Source organism: Bison bison, unplaced genomic scaffold, assembly GCF_000754665.1.
Source record: "Bison bison bison isolate TAMUID 2011002044 unplaced genomic scaffold, Bison_UMD1.0 scf7180017862966, whole genome shotgun sequence".
In the NCBI taxonomy this organism is placed as follows: Eukaryota; Metazoa; Chordata; class Mammalia; order Artiodactyla; family Bovidae; genus Bison; species Bison bison.
The window spans coordinates 82,800-91,451 of NW_011493538.1; positions in this window are offsets into that span (position 1 = coordinate 82,800).

Below are 8,652 nucleotides of genomic sequence, written 5' to 3' on the forward strand. Positions count from 1 at the left end.
GGGGGGCGGGAAATAGACTTTAAAACAAAGGCTAAAACTTGGTGTTTGTGCTTGGCTGAGGAGCCAGTGAGGCCAAGCTACTATCTGTGGGATTATGACTGAATGCCTCTAAGTCAGAATCCCGCCCAGGCTGAAGGATTCGGCAGTGCCACAGGAGCCTCAGATAGCCAGTCCCCTGCCGTCTCCACCAACGGCCCCTGCCCATGACCTTTGGGGCATGGCATGGCATGCCCTGCCCTGCGAACGGACTGGGGTCTAGTGCAGATAACCCTTTGTCCTGGGGCATGGGGAGCTGCCCCTGCCTGTCATGCACTGCACATTCATGCGGAACCTGGTGCTAAACCATTCCTAGTCAACCTGCTTCTGGGTGGAGGTTTCCTTTGTAGCTGAGCAGCTCCCTCCCTGCGATCTATTTTTGACACAGGTGTTTGTAAGGGGGTGGGGGGAGTAGAAATTTAAAAAGATAAAAGAAAAAAAGCCAAAACTAAATATAAATACATTATATAATATTAAAGTCATCAATACAAGAAGAGTGCATAATAGTTGCTAACATATAGGTGTTTAGTACGGGCTTCCCATGTGGTGCTAGTGGTAAAGAACCTGACTGCCAGTGCAGGAGATGTAAGAGTCATGGATCTGATCCCTGGGTTGGGGAAATCCCCTGGAGGAAAGCACTGCTATCCATTTCAGTATTCTTGCCTGGAGAACCCCATGGACAGAGAAGCCTGGCAGACTACAGTCCATAGGGTCACACAGTGTTGGACACTACTGAAGTGACCTAGCACAACCCACACACATGTAACATAATATAGGAACACCTGGAAAAGACCCCAATGATGGGAAAGATTGAGGGCAGGAAGAGAAGGGAGCAACAGAGGATGAGATGGTTGGATGGCATCACTGACTCAATGGACATGAGTTTGAGCAAACTCCAGGAGATAGTGGAGGGCAGGGAAGTCTGACATGCATGCTTCAGTCCATGAGGTGGCAAAGAGTTGGACACAACGCACTGACTGAACAACAACAGTGGGAAGTTGCTGTTGAGCACAGGGAGCTCAGCTGGGTGCTCTATGAAGACTTATAGGGGAGAGGATAAGAGGGAGACTCAAGAGGAAGGGACGTATATATACTTACGGCTGTCGCATGGCAGAAGCTAATACAATTTAGTTTCGATACAGCAATACAATACAGAAACTACACTGTAAAGTAATTATATTCCAATTAAAATTTTGTTTAAAAAGACAATCATGGTCAATCTTAATATACTGAGGTCAGCTGGTTAACAACTTCCCTCTATATACCAACTCAATCCCCCTCCTTATACAAAATAATATATTCTAAGGTTCTGTGGATTAGGATGTGACCATTCTTTGGTGGCCCTTATTCTGATTATTAAAAAGTATCTTTCAGAAGTATAGTATTCAGAGTCACTTAAGTGCCCTTATATAAAAGAAACAAAGCTAAAATTTATCATGGCCTCTGGAATGAGTAAATATCATTCTTTCAAAATTACATGCAAAGGCCTTTTTTTGGGTGCAAAAGGCTTAAAACTATCTACTCTAGACTCTAACAAAGGATAATAGACTTAGTACCCAAAGAATGGTCCACAGACCAAATCCTGAATGCATTATCATCACCCAGAAGTTTGTTAGAAATTCAGCATCTCAGGGCCAACCAGGACCTACAGAATCAGAATCTACATTATAACTACAATCATAGGGGATTCTTATGTACAGTGAGTTTGGAGAAGCATTGGACTAGAATAGGTATTCTCATCTTCTCCCTGTTAACCTTGGGGCATAATAATTATTTGTTTTCTGTTCTATCCCACACATTGTGGGTGCTAGCAGCACTTTTTCAGATATCACCAAATATCCCAAGGGGCAAAATGATCTCTGGTTGGAAACCAGTGGCCCACAGGGAACTGGGAATATCCTGACAGAATTCCAATCAAGGTTCCCATCCCTCACTCAATTTATATCTTGGGCAAGTCACTAAATTCCTCCAAGTCCAATTTCTTCACTGGAGTACATACAGTACAATATCATAGAATTACCTTTCATAAAGATTAATTATAATCTGCAAATATAGGTTATATGGCTTAAAAAGAGATCAAAATGTATCTGTTCTTTTTGATTTTTTTATCTTTATTATTTTTTTTAGATTTTTTCCTTTTATTTATTTTTTTAATTTAAATTTATTTATTTTAATTAGAGGCTAATTACCTTACAATATTGTGTTGGTTTTGCCATACACCAACTTTCTTTTTTAATGAGGGACTAAATGACAACCACTAATTTTACTTACTTAATTTGTGATACAAGTATAAAAATCCTACTTGTTTAAGCAAAAGTTTCATGAAGCCAAAAGGTATGCTGTTCAATTCATATTAAAGAATCCAATTCTTTACTTTGTTGAAAGGGTAACAGAAATTTTCTGCAGATATAGGGCTCTGTTGCCACCACAAATTAATGCTTTGAAGATCCAAAGGACCTAATCAAGACAGGTTCCTCAGTCTTATTTTTGAGAAAATGTGGACTCATAGTGGAATAAGGTACTAGGAGGTTATACCTCTAGATGGCACAAGGGTTTATGGAGAAGGATTGATATTAATAGTATTCACCTGATTTGTGACCTAGTCTCTTGGGAACAGAGAATCATTAAGAGGAACTTCTGTCTAGACCAGTGCACTGGAGGAAATCACATGCTTGAGGCTGGAGTAACAAGAGGGAAATGTCCCTAATGACCAGATCTAGGCATCCATAAATATTTCCTGCAGTCCCTCAGCTTCTACATCCTTGAGTCAAAGGAGACATACTTGTTGTGTTGGAGTCCTGTGTCTGTAAAGGAACTGGCACTTCACTCCTTACTGCAGTCTTCTCTGGGAACATAGCTACAGACTACGTCTTCAACCATGCAGGAAGGAATTCAGACTTCCAGAGACCCTTCCTATCAGAGTGTGTCTCCACGTAATCCTGGGAACACACAGCTCCTTCAGGAAAGATTCAGAGAGACTGCAAGCTGAGAAATTTTACCTGAAAGTCATAAGAGATTGTAATGAGCATAGCTCAGAGCCAAGACTTGGACATGTGTGTTGGTCAACTAATTTGTAAATACATTATAATATGCTAAAAAGATAAATGTCTTTTAGACTTAGCAATACAGAGATCATTCTTGACAATTAAGTGATGAGAATAGAATTAAGTGGGTAAAATTTGGTTTGGAGGCATAAAGTGGTTCCAATAAAATTAGAACATATTCAGTTCAGTTGCTCAGTTAAGTCCGACTCTTTGTGACCCCATGGACACCAGGGGCCTCCCTGGCCTAGCATGCCAGGCCTCCCTGTCCATCACCAATTCCTGAAGCTTACTCAAACTCACGTCCACCGAGTTGGTGATGCCATCCAACCATCTCATCCTCTGTTGTCCCCTTCTCCTCCTACCTTCAATCTTGCCCAGAATCAGGGTCTTTTCCAGTGAGTCAGTTCTTCATATCAAGTGGTCAAAGTATGAAGTTTCAGCTTCAGCATCAGTCCTTCCAATGAATATTCAGGACAGATTTCTTTTAGGATTGACAGCTTTGATCACCTTGCTGTCCAAGGGAATCTCAAAAGTCTTCTACAACACAGTCATAATAGCCGCAGTGAAGTGAGCAACTGTTTTCTACCAGGTGATTTTCTATAAGCTCTGAAATATTAAAAAACTCCTCGACCTACTCCTTAGGAGGATTTTCCCTAGTCATGTAAGAGGAAACTGGAGAAGGAAATGGCACAAAATCCCACGGACAGGGGAACCTGATGGGCCATAGTCCATGTGTCACAAAAGAGTCTGACATGACTGAGTGACTAAACAACAACAACATAAGAGGAAACAAGGCCTAAAAGTTTTACCATCTGTCCAGAGGGAAATACTCAAGAGATGTGTGTAAATTTGTTAAGGCAGAAGCAGAATGGTATTTGACCACCACATTTGATATTGGTCCAGCATTTGATCACCTTACATTCGACATGATGTGAGAAAGAAGAGTCTTGATGGAGAAGAACTAAAACATCTATGTGCATGCATGTGCGTGCTGTGTTGCTTCAATCATGTCTGACTCTTTGGGACCCCCTGGACTGTAGTCCACTAGGCTCCTCTGTCTGTGGGATTCTGTAGGCAAGAATACTGGAGTAAGTTGCCATGCCCTCCTCCAGGGGATCTTCCTGAGCCAAGGATCAAATCCATGTTTCTTGTGTCTCCTTCACTGACAGGCATGTTGTTTACCACTAGCACCACCTGGGAAAATACCTCCATCTGACTCTTAACACTGGACCACAGTCCTAATACTCAAAGATTCTTCCAAAGAACAAGACCTGCAACATCAACATCTGGGAGATTGATACAGATGCAGAATCTCTGGGCCACTCTAGTCCTGCCAAATCAGAATCTGTATTTAATGATAAGATTCCCCAGTGATTCATATACACACTGATTTTGGGAGAATGTCTTGTGAAGAACCATGTTTCTCAACTTCACCACAGTTGACATTGGATGGATACTTCCTTGTGGTAGGGCGTGTCCTGTACTTTGTAGTTTGCTGACCTGCATCCTTGGATTCAACCCACTATGTCCAGGAACTCTTCCCCTTGTGGGAAAATCAAATATTTCTCCCCATATTCCCAAGGGTCCTCTGGAGACAAAATCATCTCTGATTGAGACCACTGGCCTTGTGTAAGAGAACTAAGAAGTATTTTGTATTCTAAACTAAGTGCATCCCTTACTCAGTTCATAACTTTGGAACAACTATGTAACACTTCTGAACCACAATTCTGCAAATTTAGAATGAAGCTCGTAATTGTTCCATCCCCATTGATTGGACTTTTGCAAAAAATGATTTAACCGTGTCTTTTATGATTATCAATTTTTTAATAAATAGAGGACTTTATTTGCAATACAGAAAATAAATGGCTAATAAACCCCAAAATATATCCAGCATCCCAGGCAGTAAAATCACTGCGAAGGAAAACCTTTGCCATCTGCCTGTTTGCATAGTAAATGCAATTCAAATGCCAACTTTTCATTTATATTAAAAGCATGAAACTCTTGACTGATGTATCAAAAGCATACTTTTTTGTTTTTAAAATCCTTATAAAACAAGGATTATTTTAATGATGATTTCATAGCAAAGGAACACAGTTCTTTTATTGAAAAATAAATACAAATTTTCTGGAGATATCAGGAGCTGTGTTCCTACCACAAGTCAATATTTCAGACTCAAAGGACATAGTCAAGACAGGCTTCTCTGGCTCAGCTTTGGAGAAATCTTTGACTCAAGATTGTAAATCAAGATTGTTAAAAAGGATCCATATTTCACCCTTGGAAGCCAGAAGAGTTCATGGAATAGCAATAAGCATTGGATAGACCTGACATCTAAACTAATCTCTTGGGGACAGCAAATCAGCACAGAAAATTTCCATTCTGTCCAGACATGCTCCCATGGGAAAATGTGCTCAGGGTTGGAGTAATAATGAAAATGAGCAGATACAGTGAATATAAAGAGCTTTTAATCTCTCCACTGCTGCAATGAGTGAGCAAGTTCAAACTTGAGCTGGAGGGAGCATAGTTTTTGCATTTGGATTCCTAAATTAAGCTCAGGTACTCCTTCCTTTATTGTCTGGAGACAGAGTTTTAGCCCCAGATGCTTCATCAAGCACCCAGGGAGAAATTTGGACTTCCATATGGAGACCTTCTTCTCAGCCTTCCCATCCAGGTCCGGTAGACACTACAGGAAAAAGTCAGAGAGGATTAAACCCAATATTATTTACCTGAAGTCACTGGAAAATCCAAACAGCTGGCCCAGAGCCTTGAGATCTCCATGTTTGTTTGCTTGATTGGCAAATTAACCTATTTATTTAGTGATAAGTCTCTATCGGACTCGGCAATACAAGGAATACTGCTCCTTATTAAGTTTGGGGGATGAAAATCTGTTGGATGAGACTCAAGAAAAAACAGAAACTCTGAAATTTTCCTGAATTTTGCAACATATAGGTGTAGGAAAATAAACTTAGGTGAGGAGGAATTTGCTGTCAGGTAAGAACATTTTATTCATTTTTTAAAATTTTAACATAGGGTATATTTGATGATGTTCTGTCTTTATTAGAAAGATCCAGATCAATAGAAGTAACTATGAAATTGCAAGTCCAGTTATTGAGATTCATATTTCATAGAGTCTTCTCTCACACTGAGTATTCACTTGGAAAAATTGCATTTACTATGGAAACAGGAAGATGATAAAGAGTTTTACTTTGCAATGATTTTATTACCTTGAAGACTAGATATATCTGAGGGTTTATTAGCCATTTACTTTCTGTACTGAAAATTGTCTATGGATGTTCTTTGCTTTATGTATCGGTATCTGAGTGCTTTTACTTTTTCTGCTTTATTTTTTTCCATATAATTTCCTTCATAACTTATTTCATTTCTATCTCTGAGATATAAGGCCAGGAAGTGTGCTCCAACTTAAGGAAAAATGGAAGAGTGAGATGTATTTTAAATACCTTGACAAGTCGTCATCTTGCTGGAAATAGAGACATGTGCTACTTCTCTCTCTCTTTTTTTTTTAAATTAACTTTTTTTTTATTGAAGCATAATTGCTTTACAGAATTTTTCTGTTTTCTGTCAAACTTCAAAATGAATCAGCTATAGGTATACATATATCCCCTGTCTTTTGAAACTCTCTCCATCTCCCTCCCCATCTCATCCCCTCTAGGTTGATACAGAGCCCCTGTTTGAGTTTCCTGAACCATACAGCAAGTTCCCACTGGCCATCTATTTTACATATGATAATGTAAGTTTCCATGTTACTCTTTCATACATCTCACCCTCTCTCCATTCTTCCCTTCCCCCATGCAGGTGTGTCAGGCACCATTTCTGTGACTCCATTTCACCCAAAGCTGCTGTAAGCTGCAACTACTTCCACTACTCAGGATTATCAATCCTAGTCTCCCTTATTCTTATTTTTTTTAATTTCATTCCTTCAATTTTTAAAACAAGTGTGCTATCTGACATTTAAATCTTATTTGTGTATACAATGTGTGTGTTGGGTTGGGTGAAACTTGATGAATTTTGAGTAGTCAAATCTATCTATATTTTGTCCTCCTTTCCATGGTTTTTCAAGCATAGAAAGTTGTTCTACATCCATAGATGTAATAAACCACCTTTTAGATGCATTGCCATCTTATTTCACATATTCTTTATTACTGTTACCTTTTGCCTTTAGGGATTAGATCTATTTTTTAAATATCAATCATTTGCAGCCATCTTGTGGAACCCATTCTTTTGAATTCAATCAAAAGTTGCATGGGGACTTCCCAGGTGGTTCAGTGGAAAAGAATCTGCCTGCCAAGGGAGACATGGGTTCAATCCCTGGGTTGAGAAGATTCCCCTGGAGAAGGAAATGGCAACCCACTCCAGTATTCTTATTTGAAAAACCCCATGGATAGAGGAGCCTGGCAGGCTACAGTCCATAGGGTCACAAAGAGTCAGACATGACTGAAGCGACTTAGCAAGCATGCATATATGATGCACTCTGATATTTTGTGTTTTATTTATTCAATTCTACTTTATTCTTTTTTATTGAAGTATAGTTGATTTACAATATCATGTAGTTGCAGGTGTATAGCACAGTCATTCAATTTTACACACACACACACATATACATATGTGTATACACACACACACACATTCTTTTTCAGATTCTTTTCCTAATAGGTTATTACAAAATATTGAGTATGGTTCTGTTTTTGTTATCCATTTTATATACAGTAGTGTGTATATGTTAATCCCAACCTCCTAATGTACCCCTTCCTCTTTCCAGTTTGGTAATCATAAGATTGTTTTCTGTATCTGTGACTCTATATCTGTTTTGTAAATACATTCATTTGTATTTTTATAAGATTACATGTATGAATAATATCATATGATATGTTTCTTTCTCTGTCTGGTTTACTTCCTTTATAATGATAATCTCCAGGTTCATCCATGTTGCTGCAAATGGTATTATTTATGGCTGAGTAATAGTCCATTGTATATATGGTCCACATCTTTATCTATTCAATTGTCAATGTATATCTAGGTTGCTTCCATGTTTTGTTTTTTGTAAATAGTGCTGCAATGAACATTAAAATGCAGGTATCTTTTCCAATTATAGTTTTCTCCATATATATCCCCAGGAGTGGGGTTGCAGGGTTATATGTTAGCTCTATTTTAGTTGCTGTTGTTATGTTTTGTTTTGTTTTTTAAGAAACCTGTATACAGTTCTCCACAGTGACTGCACCAATTTAATCCCCACTAACATTGTAGAGGGATTCCTTTTTCTATACTCTATCAATATGTATTATTTTTGGACTTTTTGATGATGGCCATTCTGATTGTGAAGAAAGCTGAGAGCCAAAGAATTGATGCTTTTGAACTGTGGTGTTGGAGAAGACTCTTGAGAGTCCCTTGGACTGCAAGGAGATCCAACCAGTCCATTCTGAAGGAGATCAGCCCTGGGATTTCTTTGGAAGGAATGGTGCTAAAGCTGAAACTCCAGTACTTTGGCCACCTCATGTGAAGAGTTGACTCATTGGAAAAGACTCTGATACTGGGAGGGATTGGGGGCAAGAGGAGAAGG